This window comes from Pinus tabuliformis, chromosome 4_1 (assembly GCF_031772625.1).
Source record: "Pinus tabuliformis cultivar Carrire ecotype Pingquan chromosome 4_1, CPIR1, whole genome shotgun sequence".
NCBI classification, from domain to species: Eukaryota; Viridiplantae; Streptophyta; class Pinopsida; order Pinales; family Pinaceae; genus Pinus; species Pinus tabuliformis.
Genome location: NC_142303.1, coordinates 931,997,719 through 932,020,491, shown reverse-complemented (window position 1 = coordinate 932,020,491; position 22,773 = coordinate 931,997,719).

Below are 22,773 nucleotides of genomic sequence, written 5' to 3'. Positions count from 1 at the left end.
GGGTCAATAAGATTCATGAGGACATGTTGAGGATGTACATCATGCATCAACGGAGGAAGTGGGAAGAGTATCTTCCACTAGTAGAGTTTGCATACAATAATGGGTATCAGGATTTCGAGGCACTTTATGGGCAGAGTTGTAATACTTCCATCAACTGGAGTGATACAGTGAACAGGGTATTGATTGGACTAGACATGTTGTATGAGATGGAATAGGAAATGAAGGTTATCAAGAAGAATATAAAGGCAACATAGGATAGGAAGAAGAGTTATGCAGATCCACATAGGGTATTTAAGGAGATTCGGGTAGGGGAGTATGTGTACTTGTGCATCAATCCCAAGAAGAGTTGTTTAAGGATTGAATCATGTGCCAAACTGGAACCTCGATATTGCGAACCTTTCAAGATCCTTGAGAGGATTGGACTAGTGGCCTACCATTTTGCATTGTCTCCGATAATGAAATTTCATGATGTTTCATTCATAAATAGATATGTAATAGATATTTATCATGTGATTGAATAGTCTGTATTGTATGTGGAACCAGAGGGAGAATTCCATCCAAAACCACAATGCATATTGCAGTCGAAAAAACTCATGTTTTGGAACCAAGAAATTGAGCAAGTTAAAATGCAATGGAAGCACTTTGGGCTTAATGAAGATACTGGGAGACAGTTGATCATATGCGGGCTATGTATCCTTCTTTATTCATCAGTTGAGCGCATGTATTATGGTATATGTGTGTTTGATGTTGTGGTGGTTATATATATATATATATATATATATATATATATATATATATATATATATATATATATATGTATGTATGTATGTTGTAAATATCGCATTGAGTTGTTTTATAAAACTCCAATAAGTGGTATGGTGTTCATTTTATGATGGCCATGGTCTTATTAGTATGCTATGATGTAAATTCTATATTGAGATGTGTTATAAAGCTCCATGGGCAACATGTGTTTTGTTGGTTTATATGTGTCATTGAATAATGAGGACGGTGTTCCCCCAAGGGGGATGGGTTTGTAACAACCTATAGTTGATTTTCTATGTAAATAAAAAAAATATGACCAAGGTCATGGGACACATATTCCAAGTTGAATGTTGGGAAAAACATAGTGATGGGTACCATTGGTGATTAATTAATGGATATGGAAATTGGCAAAGGAATTAATTCGCATTTTATTTATGAAATAAAGGAAAATAAGAGAAAAGGAAGGCGAAAGGTCACAGATTTGAATGTGAGGAGAATTGAAGGAAAAATAGAGGAAATTGAAGAAAATAGAGGCATCAATAATAAAAAAAGATTATGAGGATCAATTTCTAGCCTTTTGACAGTTTTTGTGTGGATCTCTCTTTTATTCTCTCATTATCTCATACTCTTGCACACTTAGAGCATTCTTCGAGCATGCTTGCAGAATTCTAGTTTCACCTGGATTTGGATGAACAAGGAAAATAAAAGCATGAAAGCGCAAGGGAATAGATGGATTAGCAACTATAGCTAGATTTATTTGCAAGTAATAGGTTGAATGTGTGATTTTCTAGCTGATTTACAGGTACATGGTATATGCATGTGATTTTTTGGTTATGTTTTTTCATTGGCATGTAGGATTGCATCGATTGAAAATGGTTTTAGCCTTGCCTTGCCATTTCCTGGATATCCATGGTTTTGTGGGGTTTTCCACTTGACTTTTTTCCAATTGGTGCTCATAATTCTTTATGGTTGTGGGCTGGAAAAAATGCTCTGGAATCCCTGGAACAGCTTGGGTTGAGTTACTAGTCCTCAAGGCTAGGTTGGGACATACACTCTGGAGCCTGTTACACAAAATATTGTCACCATGACTATTTGCAGTCAGTATGGGTCTATCATCATTCTTATTGTCCTCCTTAGCAAGTCTCAAACCTCAGCTCTTCAAGTCAAGCTTTGAAAATGAGAGAAAGACCTTAAAAATCAATAAAGCTCTGGTTCTGCACTTTCTCTCATTGTTGCCTACGGTCCCGCACCCCCTGTTCATGTTACCTATGGACCTGCCTGCTCTGTCTCTAAAGGAGTGGGTGCGGACCCCTGTGAAAGTCAAAAAGGTGCAAGTTTATTCTTAAAAACTCACTTTGGGTTAATTCTAGATGATTCTAGAAGGAATTTTGACGTGGATGGTTTGCTCCTAGGTGGTTCATGCATCCCAAAACTGAAGGAGTTAATCCCTTGATGAGAGGAGCTTATCCCTTTGAAGGAGGGATTTATCCCTTTGAAGGTGGACCTAGTAACTTCCCTCCATTGCACTATAAATTAAGGCATTGGGCTGGTTGCTAGGGAGGTTAGAAGCTAAACATTTTTTAGGGTAAATGTTGTTGGAATTGAGACTACCTAGTTAAGCTTGAGAGGAGAGATCACATACCTTTTGGCTTCATTGGGAAGAGAGTGAAACTTGTCAAAGTAGAGGAGACTTCTTGCTGGACCCTGGGAAGAGCTTGTACAGCATCAAGGCACCAAGGTTGTAAAGTTCTTTGATTTAAGTTAATACAATCAGATTCATTTTTCTCAACAAATTGTCTTATGTGATTTGTTTCATGAATTCCTTGATCATGATGATAAGTATGCTTTATCATATTGGCTTTTCAGGTGCTATTTAATTTGTGTGCTTGTTTGTGTTTGCAGATTCTCTACAAGGGAGCTCATTTGGATCAACGAAGCGAGGCTTCCACAAACTTGCACTGGACCCAAGGTAGGCCTAAAACACTTGTTTTCCTTTATTTATAAATTGCATATTTAGAGAAAGATAGAATTTGTTTGGTTTGCTTGTCGCTAGATATCATTAGATACTAGGGAGGTCGGTCTTGTCCACAAGAATGACTTATCCGACCGACAAAATGGCGACTCCACTGGGAAATTGAATTTTTGATTCGCTTTTACTTTGACTTGAGAAACTGTGTTTTTGTTTCTGTTTTTGGCTTGATGTGTGTGCGATTGGGTACGTTTAGTAGATCTTGAATTATTTTTTGTTTTTCATACTTTTGGGAGAGGACCACACCCTCTACTTGTAACACAGTGCGGACCTATCCGCACTTTTGATTTACACACAGAGCGGTACCACACCTGTGTGAACTGCAGGCCTACGGACCCTATCAAGATTTTGAAAAACTTGAGTTTTTCTCTTTAAGTCAGCTTAGGATTTGTTTAGGTGTTTTTAGCCTCTGCCCAGATCTGCACGTAACTTGTCAGGAACTTTTCTTAGGTTAATTCCATTAGCATTAGAGTTTTAGGTGAAATTCCTAGAAGTTTTGGTTGCCGGGCTTGATTTTCATTTTGGTCTTGTAGTAGCTGAGAGCTTAGAAGCCTTAGAAGCCTCAAATCACCTTGGTTTTTACTGGCCTTCTTATGAGTCTGACCGTTTGAAAAATCTGCCTTTGTTGAGGAATCCATCCTGTGTTTCTCTTTGCGAAACTTCGAAAGGACTTGTGTTAAAAGTTTTGGATTTCGTTTTTACAAAAGAAAACAAAAATTGGTTGTTTTTTGACTGATTTGTGATTCTGGACAAATTAGTCCTTAGTTTGCTTATAGCTAAGTAAAACATCCTTGAAAAGAAATCTTGTAAGCTTTTACTTCAAATAGTTTTTAGAATTTATAGATCTCAAGATTAGATTTATCCATAGTTTTGAGTGTTTTATAAAAAATAAAAAAAATCTCTTTTGAAAAAGTTTGTTTTTGTAGTATTTGAGTGTTTGAAAGAAAAGGAAATTCTCGTGTGCATAACTAGTTGTCTCGTTTTGAGTGTATTGGAAAAGACAAAAAGCTCTTCTTTTGATTTGTTTGTTAAGAAAAGATTTGTTTTTACAAGTATTTGCATTCTCAACTCTTTCTTAGCTAGAAATTCATTGAAGGGAAAATATTGCTTATCATCTTAAGTGCATTATTTTTAGTGATTTGGATTCGAGTCTTCACACCATAAGTTTCATCTCCGCACCTTTTGACTTAAGAAAAAACCAATAAAAATAATGCTTAAAGTAAAATCTATCTAGTAATATTTTTATTTCTAGGGCTCTTTATCACCAACATAGCTTAGGCTAGTATCTTGGAGTAGGGAGTAATTAACTCTCCAAGATAGTAAAACAAACAAGTAGTTGTATCTTGCGGTAGGAGATAAATTCCAATTGTTACATCTATGCTCTGGGAAAGCTCCTCTTAAAGGAAAAGCATGAGACCATATCTGAACCAGTGTGGGAATCAATCCTTCCTCATTGGGAATGATAGAAGACATTCATGTATTGAAAATGGTAAACGTCGGATTAACCATTGTCGAGGAGCCTGGGGTCACTTGTTGGTAAACCTTGGATTATATCAAGGAGCGTTCAAGGGGATTGAGCTTGTTACTATGCCCTTGCGTGCGTATCAGATCGTAGATTGTTCCCCCAGGTATATTTGTTTCCACTGGTAACCATAGTGACCATATTCTATAGGATTCTTTCCTAAGGTGACGGTGGAGGGAAGATCCCACTGTACCTGGAGCAGACGTCGGCTAGACTCACTTGGATTTTCTGGGGGGTTCTCTTCACTCGAGACAGTTTAGTGGAGAAACTTGTGATAGTCTATTCATTAAGCAGGTTTCTGGGGTAACTGTTCCAACCGCGATTTCTGTATTGAACTCTGCGACGTTGGATTTCATCACCAACTAGTGTTTTCAGTACGGAAAGTTACTGTTTGTGTGTGGTTTGATCTCCTAGATTCTTTAGGCGTGTGATTCAAAATTGTTTGGTTCTTTAAAGGCTTTAGGTGGTTTTTCATTGAGATTTTTCTTTGTTTGCGTGTGAAGTAGTTAAAATATTTAATTGTGGCTGAATTACCGAGGAAGTCTGGTAGACTTCGGGCCCAACCTCCTGAGTTTTCACCGAGCCAACCTGAAGGGCTACGAGCCCTTGTAACTCCTAGAGACAGTAGAGTTGGGTCACTTGAAGAAGAAGAGTCTTGATTGGTTGTACATCCTGATTATCAAGCTCTAGTAACAGATTATAATCCGCAATCTATTTCATTTTCCGAAATTACTGGTAGTTTTTCATCTACTAGTGATTTAGATGAGGAACCTGAAATATCTGAACCTGAAACTGAATTTGCTGCTACTTCAACATCAGGATTCGCCTCTCCAACTTCTAGTGGTCCTGGTTAACTCAAGGTAGAAAAAGTAATTACCCAAAATCTTCCTTCTGGACTTATAACTATTGAAGAACTTGCTACTCTGGAAGAAGGTATCCCTATCGCTGAAAATCAACCAGCTATAGAACTTAGGGAGTGTGAATCGATCTTTTACAGTCCACCTAGGAGCAACAATTGGTATCTTTCATTGACCAATTTTTTGGAAAACCCGGGACTAAGTTTTTCACCACCTCGCATTCCTTTTCACCCAACACCTAGGGTTTATTATCCTCCGTTAAATATGTCAAGACAGTCGTCCATTTTTTCTCGATCTCCAGAAACCTTTTTATACGGCGGTCCTTCTGTTCCCTCTGGGTATCAGTCACTTACTGGTACTTTTTCGGGAGCATCTCCTCAACCTATTGAACAAGGGTTATTAACTGGTAATAACGGAACTAAGCCTTTGAGTGTAGAAGATATCCTTATGATGTCAGGTACTATTCCTAATCCGCAACCTCAAGGTGGCCAGTTACCACCTGGGGGGCAGCCTCAAAGTCCTCAATTATCGCCTGGGGGGCAACGTCAAGGTACCCAATTTCCACCTGGGGGGCAACCTCAAGGACAGTACATACCTATGGGACAGTACAGTCCTATAGGTCAACCCTAGACTCAGTATGTACCTCAAGGCCAACCCCAGTATCAATATGTACCTCAAGGTCAACCCCAGTATCAGTACGTGCCTCAAGGTTATCAACCTCAAGGTAAGTACCCAATCCAAGGTTTCCAACCACCTTTCGGTCAATCATTTGTCCAAGGAGCTGGAAATGTACCTTTGAATTATCAACCCTACCCTCAACCCGATTATGATCCTCAATATTCTCAACCTGCTATGGGTCCATACCACGGAATGAACTTAGTGTGGGATCCATCTCAATCTCAACAGATCTTGCAACCGAATGTGCAATTGTCATCTCAATCTGGACAACCCTTGGTTTCTGGTTCACCCCAGCAACCTGTCAAGTCTAATATTCAAAATTCTACACCTTCTGTAGTTTCTCAACCTGGGCCTTGTACACCTCGTACTCCACCTCAAACGACTGTTGAAACTGCTGCAACATCTGTTCAATCTACCCCACCTACTTCTGGAGTATCGACACTCCGGTTTCTACTGTTCCCGTATCAACTCCTCGGGCATCTTTACCTCAGTCTGGATCCACAATTCAAACTTCGGTTCAAATGCCTGTAGGACAACCTGGTCCAAGCACGGTTGTCACATGTCAACCTCAATTTACTTATCAACCGTACCAGGGACAGTACCAATTCGGTCCTGCTGTGCAACATCCAGTCTATCAGTATCAATCGTACCATGGATATACATATCAGCAACCTCAACAACCCCAGTACAGTCCGGTTAATCCTGGTTTTCCGGGAGGATATAATATCCCAAGTGCAATTCCAATTCCTATTTATCCTGGATATCCTCCTCCTGGGGCTGGTCTCATGACCCAGGGTTTCAGGGACCCTAATCGTTAGTTACCATTCATTGCAACTTTGGACTTGCCTGACTTGTCACACCTTACGAACGATCCAATTAACTATCTTCTGTTTTGGCCGCCAATGCCGAATAAGTTGCCTAGTGATATTCCTAAGTTTGAAGGCAAATCAGGAGAGGACCCGTCGAACCATGTGATGACTTATCACCTCTGGTGCGCGTCTAATTCCATTTCAGATGATTCAATCCGTTTAAGGCTTTTTCAACGCACTCTAATTGGTCTTGCGGCCAAGTGGTACATTGAGTTACCGCAAGCCACTTTTTATAATTTTAGTCAGTTAACTACTTCGTTTTTAACTCATTTTCAGTTGCCAGTCAGATATGACAATGGCACGGAATTATTAACTTTATTAAATAAGTCAACATCCACTTACATTTCAGATCATATTCATGAATGGAGACGTCGACAGTGTTTAGTGAAGGTTTTTATTCCGGATCAGATCTTAACTGAATGGTTTGTCAAATCTTTATTACCGAATATCACTGAAGATGTAGCTAAGGCAGGAGTCGTTACTGAAGAGCAATTAATTGCTCAAGCTCAGTACCTTGACTTAGTTTATACGCAGTTAGGTACATTACATGAGAAAACCCCTGATCTTCCGAAACAAAATCAAATAACTGCAGCTCCTTTAGGGTCTCAAGCCGCTGATGGTATGATTGGTACAGTTAATACCAAAAGTAAGAAGAAATATTCCAAGAATTCTTCTCCTATCATAACTTTACCAGATTCCCCGACAGGAGATTCTTCCATGGAAATTTCCGCCGATATTCATGTTGTAGAGTCATCTACAGCCAAATCAAAATCCGACGGTAAAAAGAAAGGGAAGAAGAAAAATAAAACAGATAAAAATTCGAAAGAGAAACCAGAAAAAACGGAATCAACTGATGAGAAACGCAAACCTCGTTATCCTTGTCTCATTTGTGATGAAGAGAATTTTATAAGAGACTGCCCTCATCGTGCTGAGGTTGCGAAATCGTCAAAGGTTCCCAAACGCCTGCTGTTTTGAAGGATCCTTTTCCTAGTCAAGACAGTAAGATGATAGGTTCTTCCTCAATTGCCTCCGAAGAACCCATAATGATGATGTCCCATGTTAGGACTGCGAATCGATCGCAATAATATGGAAGTAAAAGTCCTTTTGATGGTAAGGAAGCAGAATCTTCTCATTCGAACCCATCAACTTCAACTCCCGGTTCTGATCCACTACAGATCGAGAAACCTAACCCAGACTTAGTAATCAAACTGCCCGCCAAGGGTATACTTCGAAAGTTAGCTTTCAATCCACATGCGAGAGCGGCCCAGAACTACAACATTGTTGAAGATTTGGCTATTTCACCTTCAGTAATGTCGGCTTTGGAAGTGCTGCAATCATGTCCAACACAGCGTAAATTGCTATTGTTGGCTATAGGAGCTGTTGACGTTCAGGACTTGAACCTTATAATTTTCGATCTAGAAAATAGTACACCTCGCTTACCTCATCAAATGGCTTTCTAGATTCCAGTGTTAGTCAAAAACATACCTTGTTATAGGACTGTGATTGATGAGGGAGCCTCAACGTGTATTATGTCGATCCAATGTTGGAGATCCCTTGGTTCTCCCACGCCTAATCAATCCCCGATGATTCTAAAGGTCTTTGATGGCCGTGGGTTCCATCCTTTTGGCATTCTACAGGATTTACCTATAGGGGTTGAAGGCAAAACTGTTAATCTAGATGTGGAGGTGGTTGATGCCCCTTTAGATTACAACCTTCTCTTGGGTCGTAGTTGGTCTTACGCTATGACAATTGTTGTTTCATCGATCTTTCGGCTTATAAAGTTCCCTCATAATGGAAAGATCGTAACTATAGACCAGCTGACTTACTTTTCATCCGACCCAACCTCTTCTGAAAGTATTCAGCATGTCAGCAAAACAACTATCCCGTATAAGGATGTTGGAGTAGGACTAGTTAAAGATTCTGGTTTACTAGGAACTTTTCCTTTTCCTCCTATCAATGCATCATCTTCTACTGCAACCATTCATATGATTTCGTCAGACACTATTGTTTATGATGATCCTTGGATCGTACCTTTCGAATCTGAGATAGATTCATTTGGTGATGTTATGCCTTTGAGTCCATATGAAATTGCGTATCAGGCCGTGCAGTCGTTTTCCGACTCTTTTTCAACCAAAATTGACTTAATGAATGTGGTCCATGAAGAATCACTTTCAACATCAAACTCAGATTCAACAACGTTTTCCGAACTTGTTCACACTGATGAGAAAATTCGTGAAATCCTATGTGTCGATGATTTACCATGGGAAGATCTTCATCATAGATCTTCGTTTTTACCTGAGATTGATTGCTTTGAAAATGATTTTTCATCTATTTTTACGACTGAATATGTCAAGGAACCTCAGAATCCAATGAAAAATCCTGATTCTGAGTTAAATTTGGGAAATATTTCTCGAACTATTCCTATTGACATTTCAGTTAAGCCTGGAATTATTGAAAACATTCATATAGGTGCCTCTTGTACGGAAAATGAAATTCAAACATATAAGGCCCTATTTCAAGAATTCCGCGATGTGTTTGCTTGGTCATATGAGGAAATTCCAAGAATTGACCCAGCAATCGTTGTTCATGAAATCAAAACTTACCCGGATGCTAAACCCGTCCGGCAACGTTTGCGTCAGATCCACCCGCGAAAAGCTGTTGCCATTAAAGCAGAAGTTGAAAAATTACTCAAAGAAGGTTTCATTTATCCGATTACATTAACGGATTGGGTATCAAATATTGTTCCTGTTAACAAAAAGCAAGGAACAATAAGAATATGTATCGATTATAGGGATATTAATCGAGCCTGTCCAAAGGACAATTACCCAACTCCCTATATCGATCAAATCATTGATGATTGTGCCGGCAGTGAAATATTCTCCTTCATGGATGGTTTTTCCGGATACAATCAAATAAATATTCTACCTGCTGATCAACCAAAAACGACTTTCATTTGTCCATGGGGGACATTTGCTTATTGCAAATTACCTTGGGCTCAAGAACGCTGGGGCAACTTTTCAAAGAGCCATGTCTTACGCATTTCATGATATCAAGCACATTGTGCAACCCTATCTCGATGATTTACCTGCTCATTCATTACATCGAGTTGATCATATCATCCATTTACGAGTAATCTTTATGAGGTGTAGGAATTATCGAATTAGGTTGAATCCACACAAGTGTGCTTTCTGTATAGAAACGGGTCGGTTACTGGGGTTTGTTGTTTCGAAAGCTGACATTCGCGTCGATCCCTCGAAGGTTGAAGCTATTGTTAAATTGCCTCCTCCTTCGAGTCTTCGCCAACTCCAAAGTTTGCAAGGGAAAGCAAACTTTTTACGTTGATTCATTCCTAACTACGTCGAGATCACAAAGGGTTTTACCCGGTTGTTGAAACAGAATACTCCATTCTTTTGGGATGAGATAGCTAATAAATCTTTTGATGCACTAAAACACGCGTTGACCCATGCACCATTATTGCATCGTCCCAACTACAACCAGGACTACTTCTTGTATCTCGCCGCCTAGCATTCCACCATTGGAATGGTGTTAGTTCAGGAAGATGAATTTGGTACTGAACATGTGATATATTACCTTAGTCGCACTTTAAATCCAACTGAGCTAAAATACTTACATGTGGAGAAATTGGCATTGGAAACTGTTCAAGTTGTCCAACGTTTTCGTCATTACATTTTACTACGCAAAACTACAGTAATTTCCGATTGCAACCCTATGATCCATATTTTGACCAAACAATTGCTAGGGGGAAAGTACTCCAAATGGATTGTGATCCTGCAGGAGTTCGACTTGGAATTTGAAAAGTCTAAGTCAAAGAAATCTTTAGTTTTTTCGGAGTTGATGTGTGACTTCTCGCGTGTTGACACGAAAATTGTGGCAGAGGAGCCCATTGCGGACGAATCCTTGTTTCTAATTAGCACTTTAGATCCATGGTATGGGGATATCATAGTTTATCTCCAGACCCAATCCTTTCGGCCAGAAATTTCAAGATCAAAACGTCGGAAAATACGATTCCAGTCTCAACAACTTAAAATTATTGGAGATACACTTTATCGTCGTGGGGCGGACTCTATTTTCTAACGTTGTTTAACTCATGAGGAAGCTGAAAGGGTTCTAAATGACTGTCACTCTGGAGCGTGTGGCGGTCATATGTCTGGGTTTGCCACAGCCCAAAATATATTGCACACTGGCTATTTCTGGCCGTCTTTATTTAAAGATTGTATTAATGCGGTCCAAAAATGCCACAACTACCAAATTCTTGATCGAAAGATGCGCACTCCACCTGCTCCTCTCCACCCTATAATTGCCATCGGTCCTTTTGCGAAATGGGGTATCTATTTTATTACATGTAACCCTCACTCGGCCAGGGGACATGCGTATATCATCCTTGCAGTAGATTATTTTACCAAGTGGGCCGAGGCGATGCCTACATTTGAGGCAGACGGCAAAACTATTGCGATTTTCATGTTCAATCATATAATTTCTAGGTTTGGTGTTCCACAAGCGATTATCACTGATCATGGGTATCATTTTCGAAACATTATGATGACTGAACTTACAGACCAACTTGGCTTGCGTCACGATAGTTCAACTTCATATTATCCACAGGCTAATGGTCTGGTTGAAGCCATCAACAAAGTTCTAGTCATCATGATCCGATGAATCATTGGGATTCATAGGTCGAATTGGCATAACATGCTATTTTCAACACTTTGGGCGTATCGAACCTCAGTAAAAACGTCAACCGGTTTCACTCCTTTCCAACTAGTTTATGGTCTGGAAGCTGTGTTACCCATTGAATGCGAAATCCCGTCATTTCAAATGGCCATCAAATTACTTCCAGCCACTTCCGAAGAGGAAAAACATTTGTTATACTTGGCTCAGCTAGATGAGAATCGACGTGATGTTGCATTAGCGATGAAAACTCATGCCAAACGTATTAAAGCTCAGTATGATCGAAATGTTACCCCTCGTAATTTTTCGGAAGGAGACCTAGTCTTATTGTACGATCAAGCAAATGATAAATTAGGCGCTGGAAAATTCGTACCCATGTGGCATGGTCCTTATGTTGTTAAGCGAAAGCTGGAAAAAGGGGCCTATGAATTGGTAGACTTTGACGAGGTCTCTTTAGGTAAACCCAGAAATGGTCTTTACCTGAAGAGGTATTATGCTTAAATCTGGGTGTGGATATTTTTAGTTAGGTTAGTTTTCTTTCTAGCTGGTGTGTTTTAGATTAAAAAGTATGCTTAGCTTAGAGAGTGTTTTTTGTCATTATTCCTGCTTATCTTGATTTTACTCTTGATATTGCAGATGTCGATGCCTCTCCAAACATACATTGGTTTTGCTGATGGTGCTTGTCGTAATACACGGAATATTTCTTCCGCGGCTTGGGTTATTTATTCGCCCTCTGACGAGTTGGTATCTATGCATAGGGTAAGCCTCGGTCAAACAACAAACAACATTTGCGAGTATAGTGCAGTGATTGAGTTATTATCTGAATCTATTTCATTTGGGATTCGGAGTTTGATAGTGAGGTTAGATTCTGAACTCGTTGTGTTATAGCTTAATAGAGTGTATGCCATTAGAAATCCAGTGTTATCGAGATTATTTTTGAGAGTTCGTCTCTTGGAACGTGAATTTGACTATATTGAATATCAGCATATTCCAAGATATTTAAATACATTAGCAAATGCAATTGCTTCTCGAATGTTAAGTAGACATTTGCAGTAATCATACAAGTAAATTTAAAAACATTTCATAACATGTTTTACAAGATAAGCCAATAATATTGATATAGTATAGCATAGAAGTGTGTCAAATATACAATGTCCTCGATCATAGGTTGAAAAACACCTTATTATCGGCAAAAATGATAGTACAAAAAGCAAAAAATGTCATATGTGTCTACAACAGGCGATCATCCTATCACTGGTGATGATCACAATAAGAAACCACTGTACGGGCCACCTTACAAAGGAACCTCCTGAAAGGAATTGGGACCCCAATCACATAGCGTTGTAGCCTAAGAGGAATGTCATCTATGCTGGTCTCCGGAATGTATACTGTCAAATGCTCTAGATGACTCTCCAATTCGGCCAAGGTCTCTGTGGATTCGTCCTGTGGGGCTAGTGCTGCTGCAGCTGGTTGTTTCCTCTCATAGGGCTGGAGAGTGGCTGGTCGTCGTGGACCAACATCTGCATTTGAAACTTTTACTATCAATTTTGGGACGAAATAAAAACAAAAAAAAAAATTAATTAGAAAATGTTGAAAATGATTTTACCTGAGTCATCCCATTGCTCTCCTGGTGGAAGAGCCATATCTGGATCACCACAATAATCTACCCCAGCGTAAGGAAAGTCCTGAATAGAAAAAATGTGGTTCTCCAACCAATGAAAATACTCATGAGTGAATCAAATGACTTCTGTCCCCTCCTCAGGATGACGGGCCATAACTGCAACCTAACGCATTAGTTTGGGCTCTCGGGGAAGTCCAGCTCCAACAGTGAGATACTGTGGGACCAACATTGGAACCCTCTCCAGACCAAAGCTCACAACTAAAGTACCATATCCAAAGGTCTTCAGTTGTCCGTTCTTTTCTCTAGTGAGTTGGCCTTTTATATTAACCAACACAGCATCGCACCAGTTGAAGATGGTGCCTCGAAAGCAGTCTACTGCCATTCGCATTTGTGATCCAGTGGCTATATGTAGTGTTGTGCTTTCGCAGAGCCTGGTAACAATAAATGCAATCACTTTCAGTTTAGGAAGGGATATGGTTTTGATATCTATCCCTTTGTCTCTAGTCTGGTCATTGCAAAACTCTAGCCGGAGGCTATCGACAGACTGGCCACCTGGCCTAGTCCCGAATAGAGTCAAATTTTCACCTCTCTTAGGCAAACCAGTTAAAAATTAAATGTCTTCCGGCTCCATTTTGAGCTGGTGACCACCAATAAAGAAGCACTGGTCCTGTATATTCCACCTGTCTACCAGCCACTGCAAAAAGTCCACCTGGGCCCTCATGCTAGGTATGGCCCAGAATTTGTATAAGCCACATGCCTTCAATGCATCAACCGAAGGTTGATGATTAATAATGGCGAGATCTACGTCCTCATGCTCTCGTTCTCACCAATCAATCATGATGTATACCCTACATTCAATAAAAAGGCAAATTAGAATATCTAAAAGCAAAATTTTTGGGTGAAATTTGAAAGATTTAGGTTTAAAAACCTTTGCTGTGGGGACCGCACCCTCTCTGTTAGAGACAGTGCATGGGTCCGCACTTTGCCTTCAAGGCAGGTGCGAACCCCTGACTTTTTTCCTTTTACGAAAAAGTCAGGGTCCGCAGGTTACCTGTGCTATGCCTGCGGACCCCCACGCGCGGGTTTTTAACCTAAAAATTCCTTAAAAACTGAAATCAAAGCCTAAAAACAAATTTGAAACGGATGAAATGAAAGAGTAGGATGATGTGGATTACCTGGAGGAGACGGCATTCGATTCCAACAGACGGATTTTCTGCAATATTCACGGGAAGTTTCTGACCAAAAGCTCTCTTTTCTCACTCTGAAGTCAAACGGTAAAAATGAATTTACAAAAGCCCTTTTTATAAGATTTTTTGAATAAATGAGTTTTTAATTTGTTTATTTTTCACTTTAAAGAGGTAACTTTTGCAGCATTTTTATCTATTTTAAACAGGTATGAGTAATGTTTGAGTTTTTGTGCGAGATAACGGATTTTTCAGGCAAAATTGGTCATTTTCGAACCAAAAAAAAAACATTAGAGTCACCTTTAAGCTCTTTTCTGACTCCTAAAACATGAAAAGATTGTCGAGTTTTTCTTTTTAAGCTCGTTAAAACGGAACTAAAAAGACGGTCCACTTACAGCTCTTTTCTGACCGTAAAAACATGAAAAGATTGCTGGATTTTTGTCGTTTCAAATTCGATATTGGTTATAAAACGACGTGTCATTGATCACTTTTTTACTTTTTCGGATCAGAGGCACTAATTATGAAAAGTACTCCTTCATCGTAATGATCAAGCGGTTCTCTCAAGTATTATTTTATACTTTTTCGAGCTTGGGAGACACAAATTTACGAAAAAGGACAACCATGGAGTTTTCTTAAGTTTTTTCAGACTCTCTAAAATTGAAAAATGCCGAGTTTCTCCTATACTGGACTCGTTAAAATTTAACAGTAAATGACCTGTTCAATTACAAATAGGAACGGACCACTCCTTCTTAGGGTTTGAATTTAAACTAAGTTGGACTCATCCGAAGGATGAGCTTATAATCAAGCAAATGTTATCCTCCTCAAGCTTGTAAAAAATAAAGAGGTACTTGCCAGAAATGGTGGGGGAAAAGAGAGAAAGATGAGCCTGTTTTTCATACTTTGTAACCACTCTTGAACATGACACTTTTATTCACCTGGGTTGGGAAATCCTTTGCCTAACAGTTGATAAAACCATATTGAAAGTCTTCAGCCGGATTCTGGGTATTAACTTTGGGTCAATTGTCACCAAACCATCTGCTGTGTCATTATGTGTTGAAGAGGTCAGTGCAAATAAACCATTCATCTGCAAAATATCTATCATCCATCTTGACCATCCCTGAGTCAGTCCTTGCAACTTAATTTCTTCAAACTTGATCTATGATTTCGTGTTGTGGGCTTGCCTACGACGGATCACTTTCTATCGACTTCAGCTCATTATCTAGAAAGATGATCTAGAAATCGTCAGTACCTTGGGATCTGCATGCCTCAATGGCAGGTTTCTCACCTTCGACGATAGGTTGCATCATTGACCTTCAATCAAAGGATTCCGTGACATGTTCGACATCAACACATCTATTCACATTTCATGGATTGTACTGAGTACTTTGAGAGCCATTGACATTATTGGTCGTTTCTCTCACACTTGTTAACAGTTTACATCATTGACTGGTAATCAAGTGGTTTCTACCATGTTCGACTTCGACACATTCATTCACATGGTTAGAATCATACTATTTCGGGAAGTAGAAATCAAGACCCTGGATCTAGTTTCCACCATCCAGGCTGCGAGGAATTTGTATTCATTATACAGTGGACTATTCATAAACAAATGGCTGCATCCATATTGTGTCTACGTATGTCTATACTTTTGATGTATTACAGAATCATTCCTATATCAGAGCAGTAGTTAGTTTTCTAGTCAATTTTGATCTGAGTATGGGAATGCCTACCTCAGCGATGATATGATCTCATACATATATTTTGCATTGAATGTTTTTACAGGTTCCAACCGGGCTCTCCACAAGATGATCCTCGAAATGATAAAGTACTTCACTCTTCTTAGATGATAAATGAAATCCTCATCTACTACAGAATTCGCACTTTAGGGGGCAATCTGTTACACAAAATATTTTCACCATGACTATTTGCAGTCAGTATGGGTCTATCATCATTCATATTGTCCTCCTTAGCAAGTCTCAAACCTCATCTCTTCATGTCAAGCTTTGAAAATGAGAGAAAGACATTAAAAATCAATAAAGCTCTGGTTCCGCACTTTCTCTCACTGTTGCCTGCGGTCCCGCACCCCTTGTTCATGTTACCTGCGGACCTGCCCACTCTGTCTCTAAAGGAGTGGGTGCAGACCCCTATGAAAGTCAAAAAGGTGCAAGTTTATTCTTAAAATCTCACTTTGGGTTAATTCTAGATGATTCTAGAAGGAATTTTGATGTTCATGGTTCGCTCCTAGGTGGTTCATGCATCCCAAAACTGAAGGAGCTAATCCCTTGATGAGAGGAGCTTAGCCCTTTGAAGGAGGGCTTTATCCCTTTGAAGGTGGACCTAGTAACTTCCCTCCATTGCACTATAATTTAAGGCATTGGGCTGGTTGCTAGGGAGGTTAGAAGCTGAACATTTTTTAGGGTAAATGCTGTTGGAATTGAGACTTCCTAGTTAAACTTGAGAGGAGAGATCACATACCTTTTGGCTTCATTGGGAAGAGAGTGAAACTTGTCAAAGTAAAGGAGACTTCTTGCTGGACCCTGGGAGGAGCTTGTACAACATCAAGGCACCAAGGTTGTAAAGTTCTTCTTTGATTTAAGTTAATACAATCAGATTCATTTTTCTCAACAAATTGTCTTATGTGATTTGTTTCATGAATTCCTTGATCATCATGATAAGTATGCTTTATTATATTGGATTTTCAGGTGCTATTTAATTTGTATGCTTGTTTGTGTTTGTAGATTCTCTACATGGGAGCTCATTTGGATCAACAGAGCGAGGCTTCCAAAAACTTGCATTGGACCCAAGGTAGGCCTAAAACACTTGTTTGCCGTTATTTATAAATTGCATATTTAGAGAAAGATAGAATTTGTTTGGTTTGCTTGTCGCTAGATATCATTAGATACTAGGGAGGTTGGTCTTGTCCGCAAGAACGACTTATTCAGCCGACAGAGCCCTTGGTGGGTTTAGTTACTATTCACTAGAGCCAAGTTGGACAAACACTATGGAGCCCTAGAAGGCTATGGGCTGAGATAGTAGTTCCTGGAGCCCTAGACAGCTTAGGTAGAGACCAATCAATTGGTGTTAGTGATGTCCGACGATGAGGTGGAATCACTAGTTGAGGGTTAAGGTGGTTTGGCCTCTGGAAGCCCTGGTTTCATTTGTCTTGGTTTATTCTATGAGATTCCACATTCATGCTTGGAATATGGCGTGAGGGTGATTAGCTCAAAGAGAGATTTGGTTCAGCCCAATATATGGTCGGGTGGTACGTGGAAATCCATGACTTGGTTGGTATTTTCCTATGTTAATATGATACATTTTTCTATGGTGATCTATGAGTTAAAGTATTAATTATGATGGTAATCTTATGTTTGATCTTCCATGGCTTATATGCCGACTATAAATTGGGTATATGTTGGTTATATGATGTGTATCATTTATGGCTCTTGTCATGAATTGTTTAGTTGTTGATTGTTTGATGAATATATGGACTAATAAGTGTTGTTGCAGCTATGTGGAGAGGGAACAGGGCCTTCTCGGTGATTCTTTAAGGAATCTCAGACTTTTATGATCATATAGGCATTCATGACCTATAACTTACATGTTCACTTCCAAGTTTTGGAAGGAGTTGTTTGCATGTTTGGGACAGAGTTGGATTTTAGTTCAACTTATCATACATAGAAACATGGATAGACACAGAGGGTCATCACGATTCTTGAGGACATGTTGAGTATGTACGCCATGCATTTGCAAAGGAAGTGGGAAGAGTATCTTCCAATAATAGAGTTTGCATACAATAATGGGTATCAAGAGTCCTCGAAGATGAGTCCATTTGAGGCATTTAATGGGTGGAGTTGTAATAATCCCATCAGCTGGAGTGATCTAGTGAATGGGATATTTATTGGACCATACACGTTGGTTGAGATGGTACAGGAAATGCAGTTTATTAAGAATAATATAAAGGAAACACAAGACAGGAAAAAGAGTTAAGCATATCAACACAAGGTATTTAAGGAGTTTTAGGTTTGGGAGCATGTGTACTTGCATATAAAACCCAAGAAGAGATCCTTGAGGATTGGATCATATGCCAAGCTGGAACATTGATATTGCATACCTTTAAAGATCCTTAAGAGGATTGGACGAGTGGCCTACCAACTTGCACTGCCTATGATAGTGGAAGTCCATCATGTTTTTTATGTTCCATTGCTTAAGAGATATGTAAATGATGTTGATCATGTGATTTATTATTTTATATTGCAGGTGGAACTAGAGGGAGAATTCCAACCAGAACCACAATGCATATTGCAATGGAAACAATTCATGCTCTGGAACCAAGAAATTGAGAAAGTTAAAGTGAATTGGAAGCACTTTGGTCTTAATGAAGCTACATGGGAGATGGTTGATCAGATGCAGGCTATGTATCCTTCTTTATTCGTTGGTTGATCAGATGTATTATGGTATATGTGTGTTTGATGTTGTGATGGTTATATGTCTATGTATATGTATGTTTTAAATATCACATCGAGCTATGTTATAAAGTTCCAATAAGCGGTATGGTGTTCATGTTTTGATGGCCATGGTCTCAATAGTATGATATGATGTAAGTGCTATATTGAGTTGTGTTAGAAGGCTCCATGGGAAACATGTATTTTCCTAGTTTATAGGTGTCATTGAACATCGAGGATGGTGTTCCCCCAAGGGGAATGGGTTTGTAACAACCCATGATTGGTTTTCTATGTAAAAAAAAAAAAAAGACCAAGGTCATGGGACACATATTCCAAGCTAAATGTTGGGAAAAACACAGTGATGGGTATCACTGGTGATTTATGAATGGATATGAAAATTGGCAAAGGCAATGGAAAAGGAAAAGAGGAATTAATTGTCATTTTATTTATGAAATAAAGGAAAATAGGAGAAAAGGAAGGTGAAAGGTCACAAATTTGCATGTGAGGAAAATTGAAGGAAAAATAAAGGAAATTGAAGAAAATAGAGGAATCAATGATAAAAAAAGCTTATGAGGATCAGCTGCTAGCCTTTTGACTTTTTTTGTGTGGATATCTCTCCTATTCTCTCATTCTCTCATAATCTTGCACACTTAGAGTATTCTTGGAGCATGCTTGGAGAATTCTAGTTTAACTTTGATTAGGAGGATGAAAGCAAAGGAAAGTAGGAATGTGCAAGGGAACATGTGGATCAATAGCTACAGCTCGATTTCTTTGTAGGTAACAGGTTGCAGGTGTGATTTCCTTGTTGATTTATGGATGCATGGTATATTCATGTGATTTTATGTTTATGTGTTCTCATTGGTATGGAGGATTCCCTAGATTGAGAATGGTTTTATCCTTGCATTTCCATTTCCTGGATAGCCATGGTGTTGCGGGTTTTTCCACTTGAATTTTTTTCGATTGGTGCTCATAATTCCTTATGTTTGTGGGTTGGAACAAACGCTTTGGAAGCCCTAGAACAACTTGGGTTGAGATACTAGTCCAGGAGTCTAGATTGGGACAAACAATCTCGAGCCTTTGGTGGGTTGAGTTACTAGTACCTAGAGCCAAGTTGGAAAAATGCTTTGGAGCCCTGGAAGCCTATGGGTTGAGTTACTAGTTCCTAGAGCCTTGGAAAACTTGGGTAGAGAATGATCTAGTTGGTGTTATTGATGTTCGAGGATGAGGTGGAATCACTTGTTGAGGGTTGAGGTGGTTTGGCCTCTGGAATCCCTGGTTTGGTTTTCCTTGGTTTATTCCATTAGATCCCACATTCATGATCGGAATATGGCGTGGGGGTTTTTGGCTTAAAGAGAGATTTGGTTCAGCCCAATATATGGTTGGGTGGTACATGGAATTCCTTGACTTGGTTGGTATTTTCCTATGTTAATATGAGACATTTTCCTATGGTTATCTATGAGTATATGTATTAATTATGATGTAAATCTTATGCTTGTTCTGCGATGGCTTATATGCCAATTATTTTCTGGGTATATGTTGGTTATATGATGTGTATAATTTATGACTCTTGTCATGAATTATTTCAGGTATGTGGATGGAGCATAGGGCCTTCTCGGTGATTACTAGAGGAATCTCAAACTTTTATGATCATATATGCATTCATGACCTATAACTTACATGTTCACTTCCAGGTTTTGGAACGAGTTGTTTGCAGGTTTTGGGACAAAGTTGGCTTTTAGTGCAACTTATCATCCAAAGACAGATGGATAGGAAAAGAGGGTCAAAAAGATTCTTGCGGACATGTTGAGGATGTATGTCATGCATCAGTAGAAGAGGTGGGAAGAGTATCTTACACTAGTAGATTTTGCATAAAATAATGGGTATCAAGAGTCCTGGAAGATAGTCCATTTTAGGCACTTTATGGTCAGAGTTGTAATAGTCCCATGAGTTGGAGTGATGTAATGAATAGGGTATTGATTGGACCGGACATGTTGGCTGAGATGGAATAGAAAATGCAGGTTATCAAGATGAATATAAAGGGATCACATGACAGGAAGAAGAGTTATGGAGATCAACACAGGGTATTTAAGGTGTTTTAGGTTTGGGAGCATGTGTGCTTGTACATCAAGCCTAAGAAGATATCCTTGAGGATTGAATCATGTTCCAAGATAGAACATTGATATTATGGGTCTTTCGAGATCCTTGAGCGGATTGGACTAGTGGCCTACCAATTGGCACTGCCTCCGACAATGAAAGTCCATGATGGTTTCTATGTTTCGTTGCTTAAGAGATATGTAAAGGATGTTGATAATGTGATTTACTAGTTTGTTTTTCAAGTGGAAGAGGGAGAATTCCATCCAGAACAATAATGCATATTGCAATGGAAACAACTCATGCTCCAAAACTGAGCAATTGAGCAAGTTAAAGTGCAGTGGAAGAACTTTGGGCTTGATGAAGTGACATGGGAGATGGTTTATCAGATGTAGGCTATCTATCCTTCTTTTTCATCAATTGAGCAGATGTGTTTGGGTATATGTGTGTTTGATGTTGTGATGGTTATATGTATATGCATATGTATGTTGTAAACATTGCATCGAGTTTTTTTATAAATCTTCAATAAGTGGTATGGTGTTCATGTTGTGATTGCCATGGTCTTAGTAGTATGATATGATGTAAATGTTATATCGAGTTGTGTTATAAAGCTTCATAGACAGCATGTGTTTTTCTAGTTCAGGGTGTGATTGAACACCGAGGAAGATGTTCCCCCAATGGGGATGGGTTTGTAACAACCATGGCTGGTTTCCTATGTAAATAAAAAGAAATACCAAGGTCATGGGACACTATTCCAAGTTGAATGGTGGGAAAAACATAGTGATGGGTATCACTAGATATTAATTAATGGATATGGAAATTGGAAAAGGCATTGGCAAAGGGAAAGAGGCATTAATTGGCATTTTATTTATGAAATAAATGAAAATAGAAGAAAAGGAAGGCTATGGGTTGAGTTATTAGTTCCTGGAGCCCTGGACAGCTTGGGTAGAGACCGACCTATTTAGTGTTAGTGATGCTCAAGGATGAGGTGGAATCACTGGTTGAGGGTTGAGGTGGTTTGGCCTTTAGAATCCCTGGTTTGGTTTTTCTTGGTTTATTCCATTATATCCCACATTCATGCTCGGAATATTATGTGGGGGTTTTCAACTTAAAGAGAGATTTAGTTCAACCCAATATATGGTCGAATGGTACATGGAATTCCTTGACTTGGTTGGTTTTCTCCAATGTTAATATGAGACATTTTTCTATGGTGATCTATGAGTATATGTATTAATTATGAGGTTAATCTTATGGCTATTATACCATGGCTTATATCCCAATTATTTTCTGGATATATGTTGGCTATATGATGTGTATCATTTATAACTCTTGTCATGAATTGTTTAGCTATTGATTGGTTGATGAATATATGGACTAAAATGTGTTGTTTCAGGTATGTGGAGAGGGCATAGGGCCTTATCAGTAATTCTTAGAGGAATCCCAGACTTTTATGCTCATATATGCGTTCATGACCTATAACTTACATGTTCACTTCCAGGTTTTGGAAGGAGTTGTTTGCAGGTTTTGGGACAGAGTTGGCTTTTAGTGCAACTTATCATCCATAGACATATGGATAGACAAAGAGGGTCATCAAGATTCTTGCGGACATTTGGAGGATGGACGTCATGAATTAGTAGAGGAAGTGGGAAGAGTATCTTCCACTAGTAGAGTTTGCATACAATAATGGGTATCAAGAGTCCTTGAAGATAGTCCATTTAAGGCACTTTATGGATGGAGTTGTAATAGTCCCATGAGTTGGAGTGATGTAGTGAACAGGGTATTGATTGGTGGACATGTTGGCTGAGATGGAATAGGAAATGCAGGTTATCAAGAAGAATCTAAAGGGAGCACATGATAGGAAGAAGAGTTATGCAGATCAACACAGGGTATAAAGAGTTTTGGGTTTGGGAGCATGTGTACTTGCGCATCAAGCCCAAGAAGAGATCCTTGAGGATTGAACCATGTGCCAAGATATAACATTGATATTACAAGTCTTTCGAGATCCTCGAGAGGATTGGACTAGTGGCCT